This window comes from Rhinopithecus bieti, unplaced genomic scaffold (genome assembly GCF_001698545.2).
Source record: "Rhinopithecus bieti isolate Rb0 unplaced genomic scaffold, ASM169854v2 scaffold_10548, whole genome shotgun sequence".
Taxonomy (NCBI): Eukaryota; Metazoa; Chordata; class Mammalia; order Primates; family Cercopithecidae; genus Rhinopithecus; species Rhinopithecus bieti.
The window spans coordinates 331,562-345,792 of record NW_016806834.1 but is presented as its reverse complement, the minus strand read 5'-3'; the positions used below and the strand labels follow the sequence as shown (position 1 = coordinate 345,792).

The 14,231-nt window shown below is 43.6% G+C and overlaps 1 protein-coding gene across 1 annotated transcript in view; it reads left to right on the top strand.

Moving 5' to 3' along the window:
- Positions 1-14,231, top strand: part of LOC108533207 (putative neuroblastoma breakpoint family member 7) — a 43,196-nt gene that overhangs the window by 3,860 nt on the left and 25,105 nt on the right. The window contains exons 2-4 of the mRNA XM_017877623.1: positions 1,846-1,963; positions 10,800-10,863; positions 14,069-14,178. The gene's annotated coding sequence lies outside the window, so the exon portion shown is untranslated. The remainder of the gene's footprint in view (positions 1-1,845; positions 1,964-10,799; positions 10,864-14,068; positions 14,179-14,231) is intronic.

The window sequence follows — 14,231 nt, the reverse complement described above, 5'->3', positions numbered from 1 at the left end:
AAAAAAAAAAAAAAAAAAAAAAAGCAGAAAAAAGAATTTCCAAGTTTATAACGTAAATTTATAGTAATCTAAGGTTAACTTATTATTATTATTATTTTGGTTTTTTGAGACGGGCTTCCTCTGTCGCCCAGGCTAGAGCGCAGCAGTATAATCTCGGTTCACTGCAACCTCCGCCTCCCGGATTCAAGTGCTTCTTGTCCCTCAGCCACTCGAGTAGCTGGGATTACAGGCATATCCCTCAGCGCCTGGCTGATTTCTGTTTTTTTTTAGTAGAGATGGGGTTTCACCAAGTTGGCCGGGCTGGTCTCAAACTCTTGGCCTCATGTGATTCACCCATCTTGGCCTCCCAAAGTGCTGGGATTATAGGCATTAGCCACTGCATCTGACCAGGTTAATTTATTATTGATAAAAGAAAAACTGTTTTAAACTAGTGTAACCTTAAGTGTACAGTGTTTCTAAAGTCTACAGTAATGTACAGTAGTGTCCTAGGCCCTTACATTCACTCACTACTCACTCACTGACTCACCCAGAGCAACTTCCAGTCCTGCAAGTTCCATTCATGGTAAGTGTCCTATCTGTACAGCATTTTAAATCTTTTATACCATATTTTTACTACACTTTTTCCATGTTTAGGTACACACATACTTACCATTGTGTTATAATTGCCTACAGTATGCTATTTAGGGTTGTAGTGTAGGAGCCCTCGACTGTACCATACAGCCTAGGTGTGTAGTAGACTACACCATCTAGGTTTGTACAAGTACATTCTATGATGATTGCAGGATGAAATCGTGTAAGGGCACATTTCTCAGAATATATCCTCATCATTAAGTGACATCTGACTGTTTCTATTTTTGTCCCATACTCTTTCCTTTTGTTCTTACTCTTTCCTATGTTACTAAGTATTTATCAAGAACATGTGTTTATTCATTTCCTGATTCTTTTCACCTTTTTATTTGACAAGTAACTGTTCAACTGTACTGTACTGTGGCTTCTCTTTTCTCTCTTCTCCAATCTGCCAGCAGGGCTCTGAGGCCTGAGTCATCTCCAGGAGGATGCTGCAGGGTTTCTAAGACATTGTGCTAAGTACTGGGAATACAGTGGTAAAAATGGTCAGCACATCTTGCTCTTCCTGTCCTCATGTGGTTTCTTAATGACTCTATGTACTGGCAGGTCCATAAAGCTTCAAGTATCAGCCATGCTTATAGTCTCTCTAGGAAAAGGGATCCTAGGCAGTTTTTTCTCCAGGAAGTAGTTATATCTTGTCAACCACATGCATACAGTGAAGCCAGCTCTGCTTCCCTAGTGACAGCTGATGGCACCAGGGACCAGTGCCTAAGCCCGAGCTGCCCAGCAAGGATAGTGTCCTAGCAGGAGGGTAGCCAACTGAATGGCCATTGGAGGAATGAGAGCAGAGGCCCCATCCATGTGATCTCTGAAATGATGAGAAAGCAATGTTCAAATCTTCTGCCAGGGCTGAGGTAGGTTCCAATGTACAAAATGCTGGGAGCTGGAGAGATTGATCCACTAGTTAGGCAGTATTGGGTATTTTACCACCTCTTCATGTGGCACAGCCACAAAATCCTGTTACTCTGTCGTTCTCAACTTTTTTGGGTTTGTGGCTATGGCACAGAAGGTGGGCTATCTACCAGAAATGTGTGTTCCTCTTTTCATGGTGTAGAGTTTTGGCCGCTCAGCTGGGGATTGTATTCCTACCACCTCATGCCCCTAGGTAGAACTATGTGACTAGCCACCAACACAATGGGACTGGAAGTGATATGTGTCACTTGCAGGCCAAGGCAGTAAAGAGGTGACTTTTCTGTATTCTTTCTCTCCACCTGCCAGAACTCCAAGGTTCTAAGGATGGAAGAGTCATAGTTGGAAAGAGCCTGGGTACCTGAATCACTGCATGGAGGAAAATCACTTGCTGAACAGGAACATCCTCATTGGACTAGCTATGTGGGTGAGAAAGAACCTTGGAATTTGAGTGTTTATTTGCTACAGCATAACCTTAACAAAGTGCTAGTATTGAGTGCTAGTATTTTTGGCAGCACATTTGAAAGGATTAATTTGCATGTGTAGTAATTACACTATAAAACTGACGACACCTCAGCATAGTGTCATTGTTTGAGTAGAACTACTTGCTGCCCTGGTCACTCTCTTAGATACTCATGAAGCAAAGTTCTCACAGGTCTTAGCAAATGCATAGTGTCGTTGTTTCTTGATGTGTATCAAGCTGTGCCCTGTACCACATGGAAGCCTGTGAAAACCCAGCTCAACATTCTGTCTGCCCAGATACCATGTCAACAGCATGAATCATAGTTGTAAAAACTTTACCTACCAATTGCAATGCCTTGGGAAGGAGTCTCAGCACTTCTTCCTGCCTCCTCAGTTGAGAATCACTGATTTGCAGTGATCTGGTCAAGACATTTTGCTGGCAATCCAAAAAGGAAGACAAATCAACCAACCTAGGTGTGGCTGTATTAGTAGCCCCCAAATAGGGAAATACTATAATTTGTTAAACGTTTCCCATATTTTTTGAACATTTAGGTTGTTTCTAACTTTTTACTGTCAAAACTAACTATATGTCAAAGACTACTTTTGAATAAATATATCTGCCCACATGTTTGTTTCCTTATGATATGTTTCTATCAGGAGCTATCTTTATTCATTTATTTATGTGGATTTTAAGGGACAAGTAGGAATAAGCCCCATTCTGTGGGGGCAGACAGGAGGGAAAGGCATGTGCCCAATGGAGTTGTGAGGTACTACGTCTGTGCCAGGAACTGCCCACAATTCTGCATGAGGAGAGTGTAGCGTCCTTTAGAGCCTTGGATGAGGATGAGTCTTGAGAGAAGGTGTCTTTCCTGGGGTGCCTGAGATATTCTGCTAAGGAGTTTCCTAAGGTAATAGGAGCTGATGAAGAATGTGAAAAAGGGCATTATTAGCGGCATGGCTCTGGGCAATTGATTTCACCACTATGAACCTGGGTCTCCACCTATCTTCTGGGATGGTGGAAAAGACTGAACCATCTAATGAACATGAAGCCATCCAGCTCAGCAAGCAGCAGGTTCTGGAAGGCAGATCCCCACCTCCACTCTGTGGAGGGGCAGTTGTAAGGAAGCCAAGCAGGGCTCTTCTGTCGCCCAGGGTTTCTAGTGTGTGTGATTCGTGAACGTCTTTGAGCAGACTTCCGTCTAGGGGACAGGGAGGACTCCACCGAGGCTGTGTTCGCTGTGCTCACATATCTCTTGGAGCTGCAGAAGCTGAAGGAGTGTAGCTTTTTTATTTTTTTTTAGAACATAGGAGAGCTCTTAGATTGGAGTTGAAAACCACCTGTCTTTCTTCTACAGGCGAGCTGCAAATTCTCACAATTATAATCTATCAAATATTTACTGCATACCTGCTAATTTCTGGCATGTTATGGGTCCTGGAGATATGTCAATGACGAAGACAAATTTCTGCACTCACAGACCTTACATTATAGTGGGAAATGATGCAGGCAACCCCCAAAGGGGAGCTTAGCCCACTGGGTTCTTGGCTTTGTCCAGGAAATTCAAGAGCAAGCCAGAGGTAGAAGAAAACAGCTTTAGTGAAGAGGCAGTGTTACAGCTCCATGACTACTCCTACAGAGCAGGGCTACCCAGTAGGCAGAGAGCAGCAGCTCAGGGCAGTTTTGCAGTCATATTTATATAACCCACTTTTAATTGCATGCAGATTAAGGGGTGGTTTATGCAGAAATTTCTAGGGAAGAGGTAGTAGCTTTTGGGTCATTGGGTCATTGCCATGGAAAGGGGTGGTAACTGCCCAGGTATTGCCATGGCACACTAATGGGCGTGTCTGATTGAAAGTTGCTTTTGCCCAAGCCCTGTTTTAGCTAGTCCTCAATCTGGTCTGGTGTCTGAGTTCCGCCTCTGGCGTCAAGTCCCACCTCCTACCTCAGAAAGGCAAATAAAATAGAAAGAGGGGGAAATGAAACTAATACAAAAATTTGGTAAGTTTGTAACAAGTGGCATCATGGGAAATCAAGAGTCTGAGTGAGAGAATTGAAGGGACCCATTTTAGGTAGGAAATCAGGAAAGGCTTCTCTGAGCAGGGGGTACATAAACCCAGACTTAGAGATGGAAGAGAAACTAGGATTGCAAATAAAGGAGGGACGGGAGGAAGTGTCCCAAGGGGAGGGAAAAGCCCATGCAAAGGCCCAGAGTTGAGGAGAAGCTGGGTCTGTTAGAGGAATTGAAAAACCACCAGTGTGTCTGAAGCAAGGCGGGTGTGACATGGGATGAGGCCGAGAGGGAGTACAGCTGAGCTGCAGGGATCTGGTCAACACTTTTTGTTGGTAATGGAAAAAAATAAAACAACTGTGTCATATAGTGGTTATAAGTGCAGGCTCTGGAGTTTCAGACAGGCTTGGGAGGAAATCACATTTTCTCTGCCTATTAGCTGTGTGATCTTGGACATGTCATTTTCCAAGGAGGAGACGACTTACTCTGCACCTTCAGTGAAGTGATCTGGCACTGGGGGAGAACTCTGTAAGACATGACCTGCCCATCATGGGCTGTGGTCTGCCAGACTGATAAGGTGCATTTCTCCTTTCTTCATTAAAACTTGAGAGCAAGTGGTGTTCCAGGAAACTATTCGGATGCCGTGTCAAAGGGAAACAGTTACTGAAGCCACAGATACTCTTTGTTCATTGATGATACTGGAATGTGGCTGGGGAGGGCTCAGACCCACAGAAATTGGACTTTGTGGGGCCCGAGGGACTCAAACCCCTTGTGAAATGCTCGGTGCTTGGTATGAACTGACGCCTCAACAATGTTAGCAGCAGCTAGCTCTGGGGTTTCTGGGCAGTCCTATTGGCTAGAAGCTGGGGAGGCTGCTGTGAGGCTTTCTGGAAATATTTAAAATGGACAATTTACTGGGAAAGGGTGTGTTCTTGCTTTGTAGCTAATGCTGTGGGACCCTCTGGTGGCCACAGTGGGAGTAGCTTGGCAGTGGGGTTTGCTTTCTCTTAAGTGGCCCAGGCAGGAAACCTTGGCTAGAAACCAGAGGATTGAATATGGGACTGGAAAGATTACCCAGTTGGCTTGAGATGGAGGCTGTGATTTAGGTTGACATCCTACCCCATTTTCTCTTGCTTTTGGCAGCATTTCTCTGGGCTTCAGCAGTGAGAAAAGTAATGCGCTGTGTACAATATATCCAAAAAAAAAAAAAAAAAAAAAAAGGTGAAAATAAGATGTTAAGTTGAACTAGTGTCTGGTACCATATGGACCAAAACCTCAGTTTGGGCATGGGATTCCACCAGTTTTATTGGTTGACTTTTAAGTGAATTCATTCTAACAGCTTTGAGCACAGATATTCTGAAAGTCAAAGTGCTTAGCTGTTGGAGGATGTACTGGCTGGTAATTAGTGGCGCATCTGTGAGGTCTTATATCATGTGACCAATGTATGGTCATATGACCAACATGTGGTCATATGATATAAGAACACAAATGGGCCAGACACAGTGGCTCATGCCTGTAATCTCAGCACTTTTGGAGGCCAAGGCACGCGGATCACCTGAGGTCAGGAGTTCAAGACCAGCCCGACCAACATAGTGAAACCCTGTCTCTACTAAATATACAAAATTAGCTTGGTGTGGTGGTGCATGCCTATAGTCCCAGCTACTTGGGAGGCTGAGGCAGGAGAATCACTTGAACCCAGGAGGTGGAGGTTGCAGTGAGCCAAGATCATACCACTGCACTCCAACCTGGGTGACAGAGCGAGACTCCATCAAAAACAAAAAACAAAAAACAAAGAAAACAAATGTACTCCAAGTCTTCTAGTTAAAAATTAACACAGTAATTTTATATTCTACAAAGTTCTGTCTCATATGTTATCTTATTTGTTTCTTATTATCACTCTAAGAAATGTTTTAGGTGGATTAGTGCTATGATTATAGTAATAATTTATTGTGGTTGACGTGTATTATCTGCAAAGCTGACAAAAGCCCTGTAAAATAGATACCCAGTCTGTTTTCAGATGTGGAAAGGAAGCTCAGAGAGGCTACATAACTTCCCTAAGGGCATTGATATAGTCCTATTGGAACCCAGACAAGCTTAGCCCCAAAGCCTCCCCTCTTGCCACCACCCCACTCTGCCTTACTCTTGGTAAAACCACAGCGATGACAGCTGCTTGGGAACATAACCACAATCTGGGCAGGAACATGAGAAGTGTTCACAGCCAGTGCTGAGGGGAGGTAGAGTGTGTGGCCAGTGCTGCACGGGGGACTTCAGAACAGCAGGCTCCCTCTTGCTGGACCCTTAAGAATAACTTCATGGGTGACATAGGATTTGAAGTGAGCTTTGCAGGTTGGGTCAGATTTAATAGGCTTGACTGAGCATATGGGACAGGAGCTGAGAGAAGAGCAGTCCTGAGGGAGGAGTAACACGAGGGAAGATGCCGCAGGGAGTATGCACAGGACACACTAGAGGAACAGCAAGAGTGGCTAGAAAGGGGGATTGGGTGAGGAATGAGGGCTAGATTATTGATGCTTTTGAATTCCAGGCTAAAAACTTAAATGGTAGACACAGTGAAATCATAGAGGGAGGAACCACAGCCAGCTGTGGAGGAGGGAGCAGCTGTGATGTGAGAATGGGGTGGAGCTGGGAGAAAATGAGGGCCAGGAGATGAAGGAGGCCTGCCCTGGAATGATGGTGTCAAGGGTGGATGAGAAGGTACAGATTTGAGAGAAAGAACAGGAAGAATCTGCAGGCTGCTGCTACTGAGCTCTCAGCCATAGGGAGAGGAAGGATCCGAACTGCCTAGCAGTTTCTAGACCTGGACACCTTGTGCTCTGATGCCTGCCAAATGCAGGGAGGAGCACTGGTTTGGGAAGGAAGGTGCAGACTAAGCTGCCAAGCTGCCAAGCTGCTGGTGGGGTTTCTTAGGTGAAAACAACCTGCTTTGTGATTAGTCTTAAATTGTTTGCCCTACTCCTGACATGGTGACCTGCAAGGAAGAGTGTGTAGACACTGGTTCTCTCAGTTGTCAGTTCATAGACAACTCTTTCCTGGGCAACACTCTATGGCTCCCTGCACAACTTACAGTCAGGCTGGAACTCTGGCAGGATGCCTGGCTCCAGCATAGTTTTCCCCAGCCAGGCTCAGCCATCTAGTGGTGGGGGCATTAGACTGGGAGTCTGTCATTTGGCTGTAGCTGCTGGGCTGAGTGCTGTGGGGAATGCACAGATGAAGGCAGCACGGTCTTTGTGTTTGAGGAATTCACACTCTAGGTGAGGAGACAAGTAGTGATGGAAGGCAGTGAAAGGAGGCCAGAAGGTAGACGTACCGGCTGGGCACAGATTGTAGAACCAGACAGCTGCTAGGTTTTGGCCAGATGTGATTTCCACCATGAAGCTTCCCCAACCTCACCTACACCGGGGTTGGGTGTTGCTCCCTTAGCCTCTCGTGGCCTTATCATAGAGTAGGAAAATTGCCTATCTGCTCATTTGTCTCCCTTGATGCCTGTTGGTTCCTTGGGGAGAGATTTCTCTTGGTGTGTTGTGTGTTCTGAGCAGAGTATGCTCTCAGTGGATTTTGGCAGGAACCATAAATCAGTAATCAACACAGGATGATAAGAGTGGTCCTGAGGCATCTGAGGAAGGGAAGAGTGCAATGATGGAAATATCCCTATAGCCCATGTCAGCTTGAGCATGCTCAGTTTCTCTTTTTTGAAAAACATGACTTAAAATTTATCATCTGTTCCAGCAAAGAAATGAGTTAAAATGTTTTAAAACACATTCAAACTTTTAGCTTATATCTGTTCTTTTTTTTTTTTTTTTTTGTTGAGACGGAGTCCCGCTTGTCGCCCAGCTGGAGTGGCAGTGGCCGGATCTCAGGCTCACTGCAAGCTCCGCCTCCCGGGAATTTATGCCATTGCTCGCTGCCTCAGCCTCCGGAGTAGGCTGGGAGCTAGCAGGACCCCGCCACCTCCCTGGGCATAGTTTTTTTTTGTAAATTTTTAGTAAGAGACGGGGTTTCACGTGTTAGCCCAGGATGGTCTCGATCTCCTGACCTGCATGATTCCGCCCGTCTCGGCCCTCGCCAAAGTGCTGGGATTACGGCCCTTGACTTGAGCCACCGCGCCCGGCCGCTTAATCTGTTCTTAAACCATAACAGTAAATACATTATCCGTGCCGGTCGTAAAGGTCTATTCCTGATAGAAAAGCTTCCTGGTATGAGACACCTGTCCATATTTTTTCTTGTTACTATTTCATGGTGGTAGCTATGGTGAAGTGGAAAGCAGATTAGAGAATTGATTTGAGCTCTGGTTCTCCCATTCATTAGCTTTGTGACCTAAGGCAAGTCACCTAACCTAACTGCACCTATTTCTTCATATTCAAAGTGAATATGAATATATATATATATAAAATAACAACTATTTGAGAAACCCATTATATTTTACAAATCCATTTTTTTGTATGCAGATGTTCCACAGCTTATGATGGGGTTATGTCCAGGTAAACTCATCATAAGTTCAAAGTATCGTAAATTGAAAATTCAGCCCAGAGACTTTTTGGTAAAAGAATCACCAATACTTAAAGTCTGAAACTTTGTGGTTGTGTATTGCTTTTGCAACATCAGAAAGTCAAAAAATCTTCATTAAGTTGAACCATTGTAGGTTAGGGATTGTCTGTATTTATTCAGGTACTTGCTGAGTGCCAACTGTATGCCTGGCACTACCTAAACACTGTGGATACAGAAATAAAGATACAGTCCCTGCCTTTGGGAATCTCAGTCTAACAGGGCAGGCAGACAAATAAAGCAACACTTACTTCTTATTATCATGGCCGGGACGACTCTGATTGTTGCTGGAGTGCAGAACAGAAAGCAGAGATATCTGGACCTGAGGGGGTGTTAGGGAGGCTTCCTGGATGAGGAGGTACTTAAAGATAATCTTGACGGATAAGTAAGAGCCAGTCAAGGAAGGTGAGGAAAATTAAGTAAGGGAAAAGCCCCTGGGGCAATATAGATGATTTGGAGGTTTGTAAGTGCATGGAGTGTGTGTTCGGAGGCTGCTGGAGATCAGGACATGGAAACCACAGAGGGCCAGATCACTAAGAGCCTCCGATGCCGAGTAAAGACATTTGAGCCTTTTTTTGAGTATGGTGAGGAGACATCGAAAGTTTAACACTTACATATTTATATTTCTGATTATGAAGTTAATGAGTGTCCACTGAGAGAAAAGTGAAAAATACAGAAACTTATAAAGAAAAAAAGGATATCCAGAGACAACCATTGTGCATATTTTGGTAAATACACTTGGTGACATATCTATAGCCCTGTAACTCCATAGCTATAGATATGGCTATATGTCTAGATCACCAAATATCTATCTATCTGTATATAGATGTAACTAGATATCCTGGCTACTTAAGGCGTAGTCTGAAGTGACATGGTTCACCTGCCAGTATAATGGTTTAAAAGACTGGCCACTTTTGAAAGCCCTTCAGGTCTCTCATTCCCATATCTTCTAGGATTAAAAATGTATAGGCCACAGTTGAATAATTCTTGGTTACCCAGGACCTTGTGGTGGATGCCTTCTTTCACTGAGCATTCATGGGGTGCCTATAAGGTGCCAGGCCCTACTCTGTGATAGGGATCCCATTGTAAGCAAATCTCAGGTCACTGCCCCATGGAGCCCACCTCTGTAGGGATCGAAAGTGGGCAGAGAGATAGGGGCGCGGCCAGTTTGTGTTCTTCCCAGGTGCATGCCTACTGCATCCTGGGAAACTGGAAGCAAGTGCAAGCAGTGAAATGCTGTGAAGCGAGGCATTAGCTGGGCATAGTGGCACATGCCTGTGGCCCCAGCTCCTCGGGAGGCTGAGGTGGGAGGATCACCTGACCTTGGGAAGTTGAGGCTGCAGTGAGCCAAGATAGTGCCACTGCACTCCAGCATGGGTGATATGGTGAGACCTCGTCTTAAAAACAAAAAAAAAGGCAAATAGATGACTCCAGACCCAGGGCTGAGGCCCCCACCTGCAGCGGGGCAGCTTCTGAGGCAGATGAGGAGCAGCAGGGAAAGTCGTGGCCTGGTGTTCCCTGTCACAGTGCCCCAGCTCATTCCTGTGGATGTCCAAACTTGCCCAAAGGCAAAACTCAATGTCTCTGGCTCCAGCCGATTTTGAATGTGTTTCAGAGGAGTATAGAGGGGTTGGGGAGCCCCCTCTCAACCTATAGTAACAGTATATGGTTTAACATTATTGTGTCTCTGTACTATAATTGGTTAGCACGTGGTTATTTATGGAAAATTCTGGTGGCTTAATCCCACCCACGATGTTCTAGCCTTCACTTACGTTTGTTTTCCTTCCCTCCCTTCCCTTTCTTCCCTTCCTTCCTTTCCTTTCTTTGCCTCCGTCTGTCCCTTCCTCCTTTCCCTAACCCTTCCTTTCTTCCCTACCTCCTTTTCTTTCCTTCCCCTTCCCCTTTTCCTTTCTTGACCACTCTGTAATGAAACCTAAGGTTTTTTTTTTTTTTTTTTTTTTTTTCTGGCTTCTGATTCTCTCTCAAAATTTACCAGTCTCTGGAGCTGCTTGTGTCTTCAGGCAGGCAGGGAGCTCATCCTATAGCCCTCAGCTCCTCCCAGCCTCCTTCTTCTTTGATCTCTGGGCATCACTGGGGCAGCTGCTGAGTCTCAGGGGTTCCTAGTCTTCACCGAGTTCTGCCCTGAGATGGTTTATCCCTGTCCTTACCAGAAACCTGTGCTGTCTGGAGCACTGAGGCTGTCTCGAGCTAACTGATCTGCTCTCTGGATTCCAGGGACACCCACGGGGCCAGAGGTTGAAGGCACAGGCGTTGATATCTCCAACTGTTCTGACTCCAGGTTGGTACACTTCAACGCTCAGTATTAACCACGCAATAACAGGATGCCACCAAAATTTTGATTTGGGGCTGTTGCATCCTAACTTTAATAAAATTTAATAGACATTATTTTTTAGAGTAGTTCTAGGTTTACAGATAAATTAAGCAGATAGTATAGGGAATTCCCCTATTCTCCCTTGTCCCCTAGCATTTTCCTCTATCATCAGCATCGTGCATTAGTGTGATACATTTTTACAATGATTAATCAATAGTGATACATTATTATTAACTAAACTCCATAGTTTATATTAGGGTTCATTCTTTGAGTTTTACGGTTCTATGGGTTTTGACAATTACCTAATGTCATGAATCCCCAGCATAGTATCACACAGAATAGTTTCACTGCTGAAAACCTCCTTGTATTCAACTCATTTCATCCCTCCTCCAAGCTTGGCAATCACTAATCATTTTACTATCTCTACCATTTTGACTTTCCTGGAATGTCCTAGTGTTGGAATCATACAGTGTATAGAGTTTTTAGACTAGTTTCTTCCTAGCATTATGTATTTAAAGTTCCTCCATATTTTTTCAAGGCTTGATAGCTCATTTCTTTTTATCACTGAATAATATTCTGTTGTATAGATATACAACAGTTTGTTTAGCCATTCACTTAGTGAAGGACATTTTGGTTACTTCCGGTTTTTGACAAGTATGAGTAAAACTGTTGTAAATACTTGGATGCGAGTTTTTGAGTAAACAAACATGTTCTCACATGACTTTGGTAAACACCTAAAACTGCCATTGCTGGATTGTATGGCAAGACTATGTTTAGCTTTGTAAAAAAAAAACCTGCCAAACTGTTTTCCAAAGTGACTACCATTTTGCATTTCCACTAGCAGTGAATGAGAGTTCCTGTTGCTCTGCATCTTTGACAGCCTTTGGTATGGTCCCTTCTTTGGATTTTAGCCATTCTATTAGGTGTATATTAGTATCCCATTGTTTTAATACGTAATATCCTAGTAACAAATGATTTTGAGCATCTTTTTCATATGCTTATTTGCCATTCATATATCTTTTCCGGTGAAGTGTCCAGATCTTTTGCCTATTTTTAAATTGGGTTGTTTACTTTTTTATTATTGAGTTTTAAGAGTTCTTTATCTATTTTGGACACCAGTCTTTCATCAAATCTGTATTTTGCAAATATTTTTCCCAGACTATAACTTGTTTATTCATTCTCCTAACAGTGTCTTTCACAAAGCAGAAGCTTTTAATTTTAATGAGGTTCAACTTATCAATTTTTTGTTTCCCAGAGTGTGCTTTTGGCATTGTATCTAAGAAGTCATCACCAAACCCAAAGTCACCTAGATTTTCCCCTATGCTAGTGTCTAGGAGTTTTACAGTTTCTTTTCTTTTTTTTTTTTTTGAGAAATAGTCTTGCTCTGTCACCCAGGCTGGAGTGCATTGGTGAGATCTCGGCTCACTGCAACCTCTGCCTCCTGGGTTCAAGCAGTTTTCCTGCCTCAGCCTCCTGAGTAGCTAGGATTACAGGCATGCGCCAACATGCCCAGCTAATTTTTGTATTTTTAGTAGAGACGGGATTTCGCCATGTTGGCCAGGCTAATCTTGAACTCCTGATCTCGTGATCTGCCCGCCTTGGACCCCCAAAGTGCTGGGATTACAGGCATTAGCCACCATGCCTCGCCAGAGTCTTACAGTTTTGCACCTTACATTCAGGTGTAAGATCCATTTTGTGAAAGGTGTAAAATCTGTGCCTAGATTTATTTATTTTTCTCATGTGGATGTCTAGTCATTCTAGCACCATTTGTTGAAAAGACTATCCCTGCCCTGTTAAATGGAGTTTGTGCCTTTCTCAAAGATCAGTTGACTATTTATGTAGGTCTATTTCTGAACTTTGTATTCTTTTCCAGTGACCTATTTGTTTTTTCTTTCTTCACCAATTCCACACAGTTGTGGTTACTCTAGCTTTATAATTAGTACTGAAGTTGGCAGTGTCAGTTCTCTGGGGATTTTTCTGATCTTTACTATGAGAACCTGCTTGGGCTCCTGGTGGTAAAACTTAGAAAAGTGTGAGATCCCCCTAAGTCTAGGACCCAAGGAGTTTTTAATGCTCAAGCCAGGCCACCCTCAGCTTCTAGTAATCTGTTAGTACCATTTATGTGCTCTTCCCAGTTGCTGGCTTCAGCATCTTCTCTTCCTGCTAACCTCTGTTTCCCTGTATTTGCCTGTCTTTTTAGTTTTCAGGGTGGCAATTTGCCCTGTGACCTCTCCTCTAGTCCCTCTAGGAAGGGTTGATAATTTTCAGTTTGTTCAGCTTTTTTCTTATTGTGAGGACAAGTGGTGACTTCCTAACTCTTTACATGTTGAAGTAGAAACCGGAAATTTCATTTAAAAAAGTACTTGTAATAAAAGTCACTAATTGTAAATGTAGCATTTAATCATTTAAGTAGATATATAGAATTTTGCAGCCATCACCTCAGTCCCCTCTTAGAATACATTTCTTACCTTCCCAAATTCCCCAGAGCCTCTTCGCAGTCATTTTCTAATCCCTGGTCACCATGATGGAGCCTAAACAAAATAAAAATTTGGAAAACAGACAACATTAAATTTAAACTTTTATTAGATTGGAATTTTATATAATGGACCATTGTCTTACTTTGTGGCAACTAGAAGAGATACTATACTCTAAGGACTTTCTTAGGGGGAACTTAATAGTAGTCCTGTTTATTGCTTTCCTTGAATGGTTTCATTCGTGCTGGTGACTGATAGTTGCTATCATACCTTATCTGGTGAGCACAAGTGAAAGAGCTAAAAAAAAAATCTTCTATTAGAAATGTAGATGATGAATTTACAGATAATGTTATGTGCAGGTAAGTTTTTTTTTTTTTTTTGAGACAGAGTTTTGCTCTTGTTGCCCAGGCTGGAGTGCAATGGCGCGATCTTGGCTCACCGCAACCTCCACCTCCCGGATTCAAGCAATTCTCCTGCTTCAGTCTCCAGAATAGCTGGGATTACAGGCATGCGCCACCATGACCTGCTAATTTTGTATTTTTGGTAGAGATGGGGTTTCTCCATGTTGGTCCGGCTGGTCTTGAACTCCCAACCTCAAGTGATTCACCTACCTCACCCTTCCAAAGTGCTGGGATTACAGGCATAAGCCACCATGCCCGGCCAGGAATTAAGTATTTTACCATCTTTTTTTCTTTCAGGAATTTGGTTGGTAACATTGAAGAGACACTACTCACCTGCTTGAAATGCCCTTCATTATCTTTTCAGGTTGCAAGGGCTCTGGAACAGCCCTTACAGTACTCACATAAAGGTGAGTATAACATTTCACTGTAGTCCTGTGCTTTTTTACCTTTTTGTGCTTAC